The 15,129-nt window shown below is 37.0% G+C and overlaps 1 long non-coding RNA gene across 1 annotated transcript in view; it reads left to right on the top strand.

Annotated features, from left to right (window-relative positions):
• The first annotated feature begins 4,131 nt into the window (after positions 1-4,131).
• The window catches only part of LOC143224155 (uncharacterized), a 31,903-nt gene continuing 20,905 nt past the window's right edge, over positions 4,132-15,129 (top strand). The window contains exon 1 of the long non-coding RNA XR_013013236.1: positions 4,132-4,287. This is a non-coding gene — a long non-coding RNA (uncharacterized LOC143224155). The remainder of the gene's footprint in view (positions 4,288-15,129) is intronic.

The raw sequence follows: 15,129 nt of genomic DNA, 5'->3' as shown, positions 1-15,129 counted from the left end.
TTTGGTGGTTTACACAGAACCCCCTCTACAGTTTTTGTGTTCACTGCCGAATTATATGTCATTTATCCTGCTCTGGATCGGATAGAAACTAAGCAGTACTCGAATTCTACTATTTATACCGATTCGCATAGTACTCCACTGGCCCTAGAATCGCTTCACATAAGTTCTCACCTTGTTCTCGCCGATGTTCAAAATCGATTTGCCCATTTACCTTTAACATTTACTTTTATTTAGTTCTTCTGGGTGCCAGGCCACGTTGGTATTCGTGGGAACGAGCTCGCTTATACCGCAGCTACTGTAAGTCTGTTTGCTCTGGTGCTATCACCGACGTGCCTGTTCCACATATGGACTTATAGCCTTGGATTCAAGGCTCGGCTCCGCGCCAGTTGACAGTCAACTTGGATTAAGCAACGTGATAACAAGCTTTTCCAGATAAAACTCTCTACTAGTCTTTGGCCGTCTTGTTTCCGTAAGGAGGAAATTGTCCTAACTGGACTACGCATGGTCACAATTTTTATTTATTGTTTGCTTTTAGTTGGGACTGATGCATCATCGCGTGGTCTGTGTGACACTCAGGTCACAATAACCCACATTTTACTATCGTATCGTCGTTATGACTCAGAACGAAGGCACCATTTTAAACATGTTTTATCCGCAGGTTTACCCCTGATGTTGGACAGTGTCATTGGCGATAATGACACTGTCCACCTTAGCAATGTTTATACTTTTTTAAGGGCCATTGTCTTTTTTAATGCTATTTAAGTTTTTTGAATCAAAAATTGAACTTTGTTTTATTTTAACATGATTCCTTTTTACGAATTATAATAATTATACTTAGTGGTTGTTTGACGCTGACAGCTTCGATGCCGTGCGCCATTAAACGCCAAATAACCAACCGACCCATTATGTATGTACTTAATCCAGTCGAAGTGAATAAATATTTATTATTATACCTCGAAATACGTTTAACCACGTTAATAGGAAAGCAATTAAAACATTTTGCTAGTACAGAGTTAGGCTTAACTCAATCTGTTTAGCCTTAAAAATCACAACCATGGGGAAAACGTATTATGGTAAATTAATAAGTTCAAAATGGCGAGCACTAGTGTCGTACTTAAATTTGTTTTGTCTTTTTTGCTTTTGTCCCCTTGGTACGTATTACTCTCTATGTATATAAATGTGTACTTGCAGTCGTCAACTTTGCTATATCTTCGAGAGAAGTCGGTTGCACGCGCTCCATAATGGGCTTTCGTAAAGTCTCGTCTTTAAGCACACACTATATAAACGTCACGTTTGAATTAATGCAATATCAGACATACAATAAAAGAGGAAGGCCTCTGGGAACGAGAATATATTGACATTAGATCTTCCATTAAAAGGATTTCACACTCAGTCAGCGTTCTTCCGAGAGGAATTTAATAAGTTTGATGAACCTGGTTCGTTCTGATTAAGGCAGAGCATTATTACATTAAGGCAGGCCATTATTACGTTAAGGCAGAGCATTATTATTGCATGTTTTGCTTTGAAATTCTCTAAAGAAAACGTATTCCAAATTATTGGTGTTGTTAATTTTTCGATGCTCGTTGATACCAATATCACCACGATTCAAACTACGTATATAAGCAAAGTTTGTTTTTTTTATTTCGCGCAAAACTACACGAGGGCTATCTGCGTTAGCGGTCCTTAATTTAGCAGCGTAAGACTGGAGGGAAGGCAGCTAGTCATCACCACCCACCACCAATTCTTGGGCCACTCCTTTACCAACGAATAGTGGGAGTTACCGTCACATTACAACGACCCCACTGATGAGAGGATGAGCATGTTTGGTGCGACGGAGATTCGAACTCGCGACTCTCAGATTACGAGTCGAACCCCTTAACCCACCTGGCTATGTCAGGAAATATATAAGCAAAGTAGCGGGGGAGTGTTCTAAAAGTCTGTTTTTATACGGAATGAGGGGAGAGGTATTGATATAGCCTGATTGTTAGGGCGTTTGATTCGCAATCTGGGGGCCACAGATTCTGTTCTCCGTCATAGAACATATTCGCCAAATTAGCCGTGGGGCATTGTTATGTGACAGTCCATCCCATTATTCGTTGGTAAGAAAGTAGCCCAAAAGTTAGCAATGGGTGGAGATGACGTAATTTAGGGAATAGGCGAGAATTTCTCAAGAAAGATTTAATGATATACGTTACATGCATCTCTAAATATATGCCCCCCGCTAGTACAATGGTAAGTCTACGGATTTACAACGCTAAAATCAGGGTTTCGATTTCCCTCGATGTGCTTAGAAGATAGCCCAATCTGGCTTTGCTATAAGAAAACACACACACACACACTCTCTAAATATATATATATAACTATAAAAACGAATCATCGTTGTTAAAGTAAATACATAGTAACAAATCCGTAACACGACTATCTCCCTTCATTCTAGTCTATCAGATTTAAAATAGGAATGAACAAGCACAGATAGCCCTCGTGCAGCAAAATTCGAAACAAAGAAAACCATTTCTATCGGGCTATAATTTATTCTACAACTGATGAGCTCAATGTTTGATACCAGTCAAAATGTGTGTTATAACCAATAACAAAAGTCACTTGTTCGTATTTATTTTGTAATTCCGTCAATCAATCTATAGATAGACAATGAAACACTTACGATACATTATTATTTTCTCTTATTCCCTGTTAACAAAAAGCTGTACTCTCACCAAACATGCTCGCTCTTCCCGTCGTGAGGGCGTTATAATGTGACGGTCAATCCCACTATTCGTTGGTAAAAGAGTAGCCCAAGAGTTGACACTGGGCGGTGATGACTAGCTAGATATCTTCTCTCTAGTCTTTCCCTGCAAAATTAGGGACGGATAATAAATCAGTGTTCCTGATTCCATGTATAAATACACAACTATTTTATGAGTTTGTGTACATTTCGATTAGCCTCTCAATGGCTCAGCGGTTTGTCTGCGGACTTACAATGCTAAAATCCGGGTTTCGATATTCATGGTGAGCAGAGCACGGATAGCCCATTGTGTAGCTTTGTGCTTAATTTAAAACACCAACAACTTTTCGATAATTCCATATATAATATATATATTGTATATATATATTGATTTAAAATATGTTTTATATAATATGAAACGTACTTCAACTGATCATAAAATTCTTGTTTCTATAATTAATGGTGTAAACTTTAAATTTTTACGTCTTTAAGTTATTACATATCACAAGTTTGCATGTGAAAAAAAACAACAAATGTGATATCTTTAAAGGCATTTCACTTTCATAATTGGCGCGGCATATCCAGGTGGTTAAGATATGCCACTCGTAATCCGAGGGTCGCGGGTTCGAATCTCCGTCACACAACACATGCTTGCCCTTTCAGCCATGTGGGCGTTGTAATGTGACGGTCAATCCCACTATTCGTTGGTAAAAGAGTAGCCCAAGGATTGGCGGTGGGTGGTGATGACTAGCTGCCTTTCCTCTAGTATCACACTGCAAAATTGGGAACGGCTAGCGCAGATAGCTCTCGTGTAGCTTTGCACGAAAATTCAAAACAAACAAACAAACTTTCATAATTAAAAAGCATCGACAATTGATACCAATAATTTATCTGATAAACCACAGTTCTGCGGCTAAATAAGCACTTCAAAATCTTTCGTTGCTAAGCACAAAGCTGCATAGATTCGTTATCCGTGCTGCTTACATCGAAGGGATCGAATGACCAGTCTTAGAGTTATGCATCTTACACTCAAGCCGCGGTGAAGCATATGGAATTTTCACACAATCACTAGTGAGAAACGAAACGTCAGTTGTTGTAGTAACTTTCGTAAAGGTCCTTTTTCGGTTATTCACGCCTGTTTTACTCTCGTAGGGTCGAGGGACCGAACTCAGTAGCACTGTTACCGCAAGCAGATGATGAATCAACCGAGCTAAACCTATTGCTAATAAGGTACTTTGTAAACCTTTAACTGTCATATTCTATGTACAAATGCAGCTTTTCTGTTATTATGTCGTGAATAATACAAAGCTTATCTTGTAAATCAGTTTAGATGGATGTGTATTTGATATTACAGGCTGTCTGCATATAACACTTACCGGTGAGTTAGCGATCGATCAGTCGGAGGGTTGTCCGTGAGGGATTCAGTTCGTGGCTAGCTGAACAAATGTACTGTACTGAAGACGTCGGTTAAAGCTTATTCGTATGGTTAAAATTCCTTCATCAATGGAAAGAGTTAGAGTTTATTAGAAAGTTAACAAAAGATACACGAGTGCGGCTAAAGTAAGGTAAGGACATTGCTTGTATTTTACATTAAGTGTTTTTATGTGTGTAAATCTTGTGTGATAAGAATTTGAAATATTATTAACAATGAACTAAATTATCGTGCGTCTGCTTTGATTCGTTTTTGAATTTCGCGCAAAGCTACACGAGGACTAGCTGTGCTAGCCGTCCCTAATTTAGTGGTGTAAGACTAGAAGGAAGGCAGCTAGTCATGATCACCACCCACCGCCAACTCTTGGGCTACTCTTTTATCAACGAATAATGGGATTGACCGTCATATTATAATGCCCCACGGATGAAAGGGCTAACATGTTTGGTGCGACGGGGATTCGAACCTGCGACCATGAGATTACGAGTCAAACGCCTTAATATACTTGGCCATGCCGGGCCACGTCAGAAAGATGCAATCAACAAAACTGAACAGTTTATTAGAAAAAACAAAACAAAAACACTCAATATAAACGTGTTTGAATCTTATATTAATAGAATATTTATGCCTTTTAGGTTTAATAGATATGTATCGGGTGCTTAGGCTAAACGCCTGTGGTATAGTCGTTAGTGATAAGTCCAAGGTTCGAGACGTGATACTGCTGAATATGTTTCACACTTTCAAATGAATAACAAAAAATCCTTTAATTGGTTCAAAGAGTCGACGAAGCCCTTAAGTCAGTTTATTGAAACTAAGAACGGTTATATCTAAATCACAGGTGTATCTAGTTATAAAATTTGGTTCTATTTTTATAACTCTTTGCAACCTTAATCATAACTATTTTGGTATCAGCAAGTTATAAGCAAATAATTTTTACACCCTGGTGGCTGGCCTAATCGTCAGCCATATTGAGTCGACTGTTTTTTTTATGAAAAGGATTTAAGATCGCAACCCTCAGACGAGTGCTTTATCCTTTATGGGCAAGGTAGGCCTTCGGTTATTTTACAAGCTGCATAACGTGACGTTTGTTTTACAAACTCCAATTTTCTTTAACGTGGGTGACTGACTCCAGCTTTAAAACTTTTAACTCTCAACAAACGAAAATCAGTTAACATTGTATCAGATAAAAATGATTTCTGTATGATTAGAACAAGATGTTTTCTTTGTGTGTATATGTGTAGGATAGTTTCAAATTCGGAACTTTGTTGATTGTTTGATTTCAACCGATTTCTGCCTTTCTCTAAGGCAATCAAGTTGCTCAGTATGTTAGCTAGAAGAAAGCCATTAAAGACTGTTTATATTTTGAAATCAATTATATTTAGGACTCCAGGATGTTTGTTTGCCTTTAATTAAACACAAATCTACACAATGGGCTATCTGTACTCTGTGCACCACAGCTATTGAAACCCGTTTTCTTGTGTTGTAAGTCCGCAGACATTCCGCTGTGCCACTGAGGGTCGCTATTAAAATGGTTACCGATCTCCAGGACCTGTTTTATTTATTTAAGGCAATTATCGTATTGTTATGAACGAGGTTCATACTTGTGATAAAAGTTGTCCCTAAAATATAAACTGACAAACAACCTAATATCGAAGTTGATATTACTCCCAACACCAGCAGAAGAAAGCGGGTATTTATTTAATGGTGTGATGGAAAATTTTATTGTTATTTTATTTATGAGATTGTTCATGCGTTTTAATATTAATCTACAAATTATATACAGCTGAATATTCCTCTTAAGTGTAAGTCCTACTTGAAACAATTCACAAAAAAACAATAAAGCCTTTAAACGTGGGTTATAAATCATAAATTCCTCACTATTGTTCTAAAAAATAGGTTTTTTTCACGCAAAATAACTAACTATTTTCCTTAAAGCTTATGACCAATTGTTTAAAAAACATTTTTGGCTCAGATATTTAAAAACTAGCATTGTTTGCTCAAAACAATAAGTGTAATCGCAATGCTGTAAACAAACTTCAGCAAGTTTATTTTTATAATATAAAATAATTTATCTTCTAATTTTTATTCATTTATTTTTAGCTTTTGCTGCCGGTGTTAGACTTACACATCGATACTGTTATGTTTATTTTATTTGTTTGTTTTTGAATTTCGCGCAAAGCTACTCAAGGGCTATCTGCACTAGCCGTCCCTAATTTAGCAGTATAAGAGTAGAGGGAAGATAGCTAGTCATCACCACCCACCGCCAACTCTTGGGTTACTCTTTTACCAACGAATCGTGGGATTGACCGTACGTTATAACGCCCCCACGGCTGAAAGGGCGAGCATATTTGGTGCGATTGGGGTTCGAACTCGCGACCCTCGGATTACGAGTCGAACGCCTTAACCCACCTGGCCATGACGGGCCACCGTCGTGTTGAGGAGCACATGTGTATCGTTTCTCGTAAACATAATTTGTATTGTAACGGACAGACATAATTGAGTAGCTAATGAAAAAAAAAAGTTAATTGTCTTACATATTCGCTTGATTTCTAGTGTTTTGTAAACATGCTTTCGAAAGAAAACTCAGTAACGAAAAAATTTTTGATCGATTATTAGATAATGCTTTCAAGAACAGTATGCTCTTTGTTATTAAAATTGCATTCACACAGCTATTTAAGATAATAATGCTTAGATCATCAGCTCACTAGAGGGCATTGTTATAATTGTTTGTTTTTAGAGTTTCACACAAAGCTACTCGAGGGCTATCTGTGCTAGCCGTCCCTAATTTAGCAGTGTAAGACTAGAGGGAAAGCAGCTAGTCATCACCACCCACCGCCAAATGTTGGGCTACTCCTTTACAAACGAATAGTGGGATTGACCCTTACGTAATAACGCCCCCACGGCTGAAAGGGCGAGCATGTTTGGCGCGACGGGGGTGCAAACCCGCGACTCTCAGATTACGAGTCGCACGCCTTAATACGCTTGGCCATGTCGGGCCTGTTATAATTATTTTGCGACCCAGAAACACTGCAAAGAATATACCATATTAAATGATATGTTCGTGAAGCACATAGCCAATGTAAATAGAGATGTAACAGCGTAATATGAAAATTAAAAACACTTCATTCGATACCAACCTGCTATTTTTTTCTGGGATCTTCATTATTCGTTGTTGTTACGTTTCGTATGCAATCACCCAATCGTGATATATTTTATAATGAACTCAGTGCATTTAATAAGCCTTCTCTTTAATAGCAGTTCTAAAATATATAGAGGGAAAGAAATTACTGTTCCATGTTCTAGAAATAAAATTAACGAAGCCTCTAAATGTTTTCATCAATTAAAAACAAAACCAAAACCAAAAAACACAATCCACCAAAATTTGAAAATGAGTAACACAGTGATCTACGATAATACTATTGCCCCAAACCTTTCATTTTTACAACGAACCAATTAACTTGTAAGTGCTGTTCCTTATATTTGGGCTTAAATCCTGCTTCGACAGACGGAACCTTGTTCGAAATCATTTAAATAATGACTCGCTGTTTTTTTTAATTTCGAGCAAAGCTACACGAGGGCTATCTGCGCTAGCAGTCCTGAGTTTAGCAGTGTAAGACTAGAGGGAAGGCAGCTAGTTATCACCACCCACCGCCAACTCTTAGGCTACTCTTTTACCAACGAAAAGTGGGATTGATCGCTATACGTTATAAAGCTCCTATGGCTGATGAAAGAACGAGCATGTCTGGTGTGAAGGAGATTCGAACCCGCGACCCTCAGATTACGAGTCGAGTTCCTTAACCACCTGGCCATGCCGGAACTCAACGTTATCTAAACTAATTAATAATCATACGTTAAACCAGAGCTCAGTGAAACGTTAGCCAATTAATAATCTCTACAGCAAATGGAAAAGTTTACTCCAGTAAGTAAGAAATGTAAAAGGTCACCAATCACTGATGTGAAAGGTCACTGATGTACATCAATGGAGAGGAAATTCATTTCCATCGTTCGTCTTCACTGATGTTGGCTGGAGCTAAGTTATCAACTACAATTACAAACTTTGTTAACCTTAAGGTGACCTAAGAGGGTCAAAACTTTGTTCTCTACTTTATTTTAATGAATCTGTTGATTTTCATACCAGACGTCTTAAGATACAATATCTGAAACTGATGCTAGAATACTGTATCGGGAAAGTTATAGCAAGAGTAGTCTGTTATTATTTAATTTCTCGGGAGGGTTATAGCAAGAGTAGCCTGTTATTATTTAATTTCTCGGGAGGGTTACAGCAAGAGTAGCCTGTTATTATTTAATTTCTCGGAAGGGTTACAGCAAAAGTAGCCTGTTATTATTTAATTTCTCGGGAGGGTTATAGCAAGAGTAGCCTGTTATTATTTAATTTCTCGGGAGGGTTATAGCAAGAGTAGCCTGTTATTATTTAATTTCTCGGGAGGGTTATAGCTAGAGTAGCCTGTTATTATTTAATTTCTCGGGAGGGTTATAGCAAGAGTAGCCTGTTATTATTTAATTTCTCGGGAGGGTTTACAGCAAAAGTAGCCTGTTATTATTTAATTTTTCGGGAGGGTTATAGCAAGAGTAGCCTGTTATTATTTAATTTCTCGGGAGGGTTATAGCAAGAGTAGCCTGTTATTATTTAATTTCTCGGGAGGGTTATAGCTAGAGTAGCCTGTTATTATTTAATTTCTCGGGAGGGTTATAGCAAGAGTAGCCTGTTATTATTTAATTTCTCGGAAGGGTTATAGCAAGAGTAGCCTGTTATTATTTAATTTCTCGGGAGGGTTATAGCAAGAGTAGCCTGTTATTATTTAATTTCTCGGGAGGGTTACAGCAAGAGTAGCCTGTTATTATTTAATTTCTCATGAAGGTTATAGCAAGAGTATCCTGTTATTATTTAATTTCTCGGGAGGGTTACAGCAAGAGTAGCCTGTTATTATTTAATTTCTCGGGAGGGTTACAGCAAGAGTAGCCTGTTATTATTTAATTTCTCGGGAGGGTTATAGCAAGAGTAGCCTGTTATTATTTAATTTCTCGGAAGGGTTATAGCAAAAGTAGCCTGTTATTATTTAATTTCTCGGGAGGGTTATAGCAAGAGTAGCCTGTTATTATTTAATTTCTCGGGAGGGTTATAGCAAGAGTAGCCTGTTATTATTTAATTTCTCGGGAGGGTTATAGCTAGAGTAGCCTGTTATTATTTAATTTCTCGGGAGGGTTATAGCAAGAGTAGCCTGTTATTATTTAATTTCTCGGAAGGGTTATAGCAAGAGTAGCCTGTTATTATTTAATTTCTCGGAAGGGTTATAGCAAGAGTAGCCTGTTATTATTTAATTTCTCGGGAGGGTTATAGCAAGAGTAGCCTGTTATTATTTAATTTCTCGGAAGGGTTATAGCAAGAGTAGCCTGTTATTATTTAATTTCTCGGGAGGGTTATAGCAAGAGTAGCCTGTTATTATTTAATTTCTCAGGGAGGGTTATAGCAAGAGTAGCCTGTTATTATTTAATTTCTCATGAAGGTTATAGCAAGAGTATCCTGTTATTATTTAATTTCTCGGGAGGGTTACAGCAAGAGTAGTCTGTTATTATTTAATTTCTCGGGAGGGTTACAGCAAGAGTAGCCTGTTATTATTTAATTTCTCATGAAGGTTATAGCAAGAGTATCCTCTTATTATTTAATTTCTCGGAAGGGTTATAGCAAGAGTAGCCTGTTATTATTTAATTTCTCGGAAGGGTTATAGCAAGAGTAGCCTGTTATTATTTAATTTCTCGGGAGGGTTATAGCAAGAGTAGCCTGTTATTATTTAATTTCTCGGAAGGGTTATAGCAAGAGTAGCCCGTTATTATTTAATTTCTCGGGAGGGTTATAGCAAGAGTAGCCTGTTATTATTTAATTTCTCGGGAGGGTTACAGCAAGAGTAGCCTGTTATTATTTAATTTCTCATGAAGGTTATAGCAAGAGTATCCTGTTATTATTTAATTTCTCGGAAGGGTTATAGCAAGAGTAGCCTGTTATTATTTAATTTCTCGGAAGGGTTATAGCAAGAGTATCCTGTTATTATTTAATTTCTCGGAAGGGTTATAGCAAGAGTATCCTGTTATTATTTAATTTCTCGGAAGGGTTATAGCAAGAGTAGCCTGTTATTATTTAATTTCTCGGAAGGGTTATAGCAAGAGTAGCCTGTTATTATTTAATTTCTCGGAAGGGTTATAGCAAAAGTAGCCTGTTATTATTTAATTTCTCGGAAGGGTTATAGCAAAAGTAGCCTGTTATTATTTAATTTCTCGGGAGGGTTATAGCTAGAGTAGCCTGTTATTATTTAATTTCTCATGAAGGTTATAGCAAGAGTATCCTGTTATTATTTAATTTCTCGGAAGGGTTATAGCTAGAGTAGCCTGTTATTATTTAATTTCTCGGGAGGGTTATAGCAAGAGTAGCCTGTTATTATTTAATTTCTCGGGAGGGTTATAGCAAGAGTAGCCTGTTATTATTTAATTTCTCGGGAGGGTTATAGCTAGAGTAGCCTGTTATTATTTAATTTCTCGGGAGGGTTATAGCAAGAGTAGCCTGTTATTATTTAATTTCTCGGGAGTGTTATAGCTAGAGTAGCCTGTTATTATTTAATTTCTCATGAAGGTTATAGCAAGAGTAGCCTGTTATTATTTAATTTCTCGGAAGGGTTATAGCAAGAGTAGCCTGTTATTATTTAATTTCTCGGGAGGGTTATAGCAAGAGTAGCCTGTTATTATTTAATTTCTCGGGAGGGTTATAGCAAGAGTAGCCTGTTATTATTTAATTTCTCGGGAGGGTTATAGCTAGAGTAGCCTGTTATTATTTAATTTCTCGGGAGGGTTATAGCTAGAGCAGCCTGTTATTATTTAATTTCTCGGGAGGGTTACAGCAAGAGTAGTCTGTTATTATTTAATTTCTAGGGAGGGTTATAGCAAGAGTAGCCTGTTATTATTTAATGTACGCTAAAATGACACCAAACAAAATCTGGATGAATTTCGAAGGCTCTAGATATAGAATTTAGTTAATATTTGTATTTATAGATATCTCTCATTATTATTACTATTATTATTATTATTATATTTTGCTCCGTGTTGTATTTAATCTTTTTAATCAGTTGTCCCTGAAAGTGGCTAAAAATATTATTTAAATTTAAAAGACTTTTATTGAAGTTTTTTAAGTGTGGCGAATAACGTGACTTATAATGTAACAATTCTTTTCATTTGTGTTTAATTATGGATAATAATGAGATGTAAAATCAAACGATTTTTCATTAAAGTTTAAGTGTGGCTAATGTGGTGTGGTTTTTTTTATAGCAAAGCCACATTGGGCCATCTGCTGAGCCCACCGAGGAGAATCGAACCCCTAATAATTGTAGCGCTGTAAATTCGTAGACTTACCACTGCACTAGCGGGGGATAAGTGTGGCTAATCACGTGATTTAAAATTAAACAATTTTTTCGTTAATATTTAAGTATTTTTGGTTTTGTTTGTTAAAGAAGTTAAAAAGAGTTGTTAAAGAAGATAACGGTTTAGTTAGATATATATATATATTCTTGTAACCATATTGGGTTGATAAACTGCTCTTTTAAAGTTCCTTCTTCCTCTAACATAATTCCACACTTCTTCATAAGAGCTTTTTGCCTTCTTCTCCGAATATTAGGTTTATTAATAAAGTTAATGTACGTCCACTATCCTTTCGTTTTGTATACATTTATTTTATGCAAAATATTTCAAATATTTGGCAGATGCTGACTGAATTCTGCCTACGGATAAAGTTTCTCCCCAGTGGCTCAGCGGTATGTCTGCGGACTTACAACGCTGAAAACCAGGTTTCGATACCCGTTGTGTGCAGAGCACAGAGAGCCCATTGTGTAGCTTTGTGCTTAATTCAAAACAACAGCAACATGTAAAATTTTGCGAAGATTTTTCGTTTTTGTTTGTTTGTTTTTGAATTTCGCGCAAAGCTACTCGAGAGCCATCTGTTCTAGCCGTCCCTAATTTAGCAGTGTATGACTAGAGGGAAGGCAGCTAGTCATCACCACTCACCGCCAACTCTTGGGCTCCTCTTTTATCAAAGAATAGTGGAATTCACCGTTACATTATAACCTCTACGGCTGAAAGGGCAAGCGTGTTTGGTGTTACGGTAATTCGAACCCGCCACCCTTGAAATACGAGTCGAGCGCCTTAACCACCTGGCCATGCCGGGGCCTAGATTTTTCGTTCTGAAAACATTCTAACTCCTCATGTATACTCTTTCAAGCTTTTGTTTTCTTTGTGTTTTTATGTATATGAACACAAGCTCTGATAATACAAGTGGCGACTTATCTTATTTCACAATAAGTCAAATTGTTCAATGAACCACAAAGTTTAGCCTTTTTCGTACCAACTGAGGTAGAGGGCTAGAATGTTTCCTCAGGTATAAAACCAGTAATGTCTGAAAAATGCAATTTCTTTTAAAGATATGATATATATGGTAAATTGAAGTAGCATTAGTTCATGAACAATTTTATGTTCACACGTCTTCTAAGGTTATGAATGCAGAGTAAACACGTTTCTAAACTCTTGCTAAACAACTGAAACAAATTGACACTTATACCGTTACGTAACTGCTGTTTTCTCTTCAAGATGACCCCAGTGGCTCAGCGGTATGTCTGCGGACTTACAATGCTAAAAACCGGGTTTCGATTACAGTACAGATAGCCCATTGAGTAGCTTTGTACTTAATTCAAAACAACAACTCTTCAAGATACGAACCCACAAGGAGAGAAATTAGCAACTAAATCTTTTATAGCAAACTGATTATGAATTTTCTAAAGCTCTGGTTGATGGTATTTGCTAACCAGCTGTTCCAAGGTTAAAAAACACATTAACTACTACGGAAACACCACAAGTCATGCATGACACTTCCGCATCCAAAACGGTAAGCTATTTTTACCCCATTTTTTTTCAATGACTTGGTATGTTTCCAACTTAGTGATATTTCTCCGACACCATCTTACGTAAAAAAATGGAGAAAGTTCCAGATATTGCGATGGCAGGGTTCGTTTCATTCGCGTAGTTCTTTCTGGCATGTTTTCCTCTTTGTCAGTGACCTCTTGAGTGGTGATCGATATAAGTCGAAGTATACGTTATCCATATTATCACAAAAAGTGCGCTTTACACACTTAATTCTCTGTTTATTATTAATATGGATTATCTGTTTAATTTTAGATATCCAAGGAAATATAAACAAAACCTACCTACGCTAGCAGTCCCTAATTTTAAACTGACGAACTATAGAGAAAATAGAAATAAGCCATCTCTTAACTCACACTTGCTTCGTTGATGGATATGTTTTGAGTTTCACAGCGGTCCGCCATGGTCAGATAGTTAGGGCCCTCGATTCGTATTCTGAAGCTTGTGGGTTCGATTCCTTGTCACATCAAACACGCTCTCCCTTTCAGCCGTGGAGGCGTTATAACATGACAGTCAATCCGTTGGTGAAAGAGTAGCCCAGGAATTGGCGGTGATTGGTGACGACTAGCTGTCTTTCCTCAAGTCTTACACTGCTAAATTAGGGATGGTTGGCGCAGATAGCTCTCGTGTAACTCTGCGAAACTTAAAAAAACAACAACAAAATTGGCAGTTACAATTATCACTCAAACGAAGTACGAATTATTATATTTGTTTTTAGTGGTAACGGGACCCGAACACTGAACCTACAGAATCCATTTCCACACAGTAATTATTAGACCATTATGGTTCTCAAAATACTAATTGCATTGTTTTAACTTAAACGCCCTTTAATGTATTCCGTATACGTATATATATATTTTCATCGTTAAAAGTATGGGTTATCCAACTTCCACGCCAAGAAAAAAAGATACGAGTTACTTAACAAAATAACTTCATATTTATGCAAATTTTAGAAAAAAAATGAATTTTTCTATAAATTATTTTCAAAAAACTGAGAGTGTGTATGATTGGAAATTCATCAAATTTTCGTGTTTTATTTCTTGGATAAATGATATTTTTTTCAATTATGCATATTCGAAATTTTCACCTGATGTACGCGAAATTAAAATTTTTTACTACTTCTGGGCAAGAAACATTTTCTTATCTATTAAACCATGTTCATATTGTTGTTTTCACGACATAATTGTCTGGTTCATTTGAGTATATAAATCCAAGAGTTTTAAGTGGAACATAAATGTTTTGTTTGTTTTTTTTAGAATTTCCCACTCGAGGGCTATCTGTGCTAGCCGTCCCTAATTTAGCAGCGTAAGACTAGAGGGAAAGCAGCTAGTCATCACCACCCACCGCCAACTCTTGGGCTACTCGTTTACCAACGAATAGTGGGATTGACCGTCACATTATAACGCCCCCACGGCTGAAAGGGCGAGCATGTTTGGCGCGAAGGGGATGCGAACCCGCGACCCTCAGTTTACGAGTCGCACGCCTTAACACGCTTGGCCATGCCAGGCCAGGAACGTAAATACACTGAATCTCTTACGATACTTGCAAACTAACAACAAAAGAATAACAAGTAATTTAACTTGTTTTATGAGATGCTCTAATAGTAAAGTTTCTTAGTTTCTCTTATATCAGGAATGTCCCTGAAAGGTAAAAATATTTAAATGACATTTATCGACCTGGATAGGTGTATTTGATCCTTTTTATATCGTCTTTCCTTCCTCAGTGGGTTTACGGTAATTTTACAGATTTACCATTCTAACATCCGCGATTCGATTTCTTCTAGTGAACAGAACGCCTACTGTGTAGCTTAAACAACAAAAAAGGACAACTTTGTTTGTCAGTAAAACCTTAAGCAAACAAAGTGAAACATTAAAATCAAATGAGACACTTTATGGACCGCTTTAATATTCCGTGTTGCAGTCAATATATAAATAAACACATGTATATATTTTCCACTTGACCCATGCAGGATCCGACAAATAAGCTAAATAATTATGTAAAACAC

This window comes from Tachypleus tridentatus, chromosome 8 (assembly GCF_004210375.1).
Source record: "Tachypleus tridentatus isolate NWPU-2018 chromosome 8, ASM421037v1, whole genome shotgun sequence".
Taxonomy (NCBI): Eukaryota; Metazoa; Arthropoda; class Merostomata; order Xiphosura; family Limulidae; genus Tachypleus; species Tachypleus tridentatus.
This window is presented reverse-complemented; position numbering and strand designations above follow the sequence as displayed.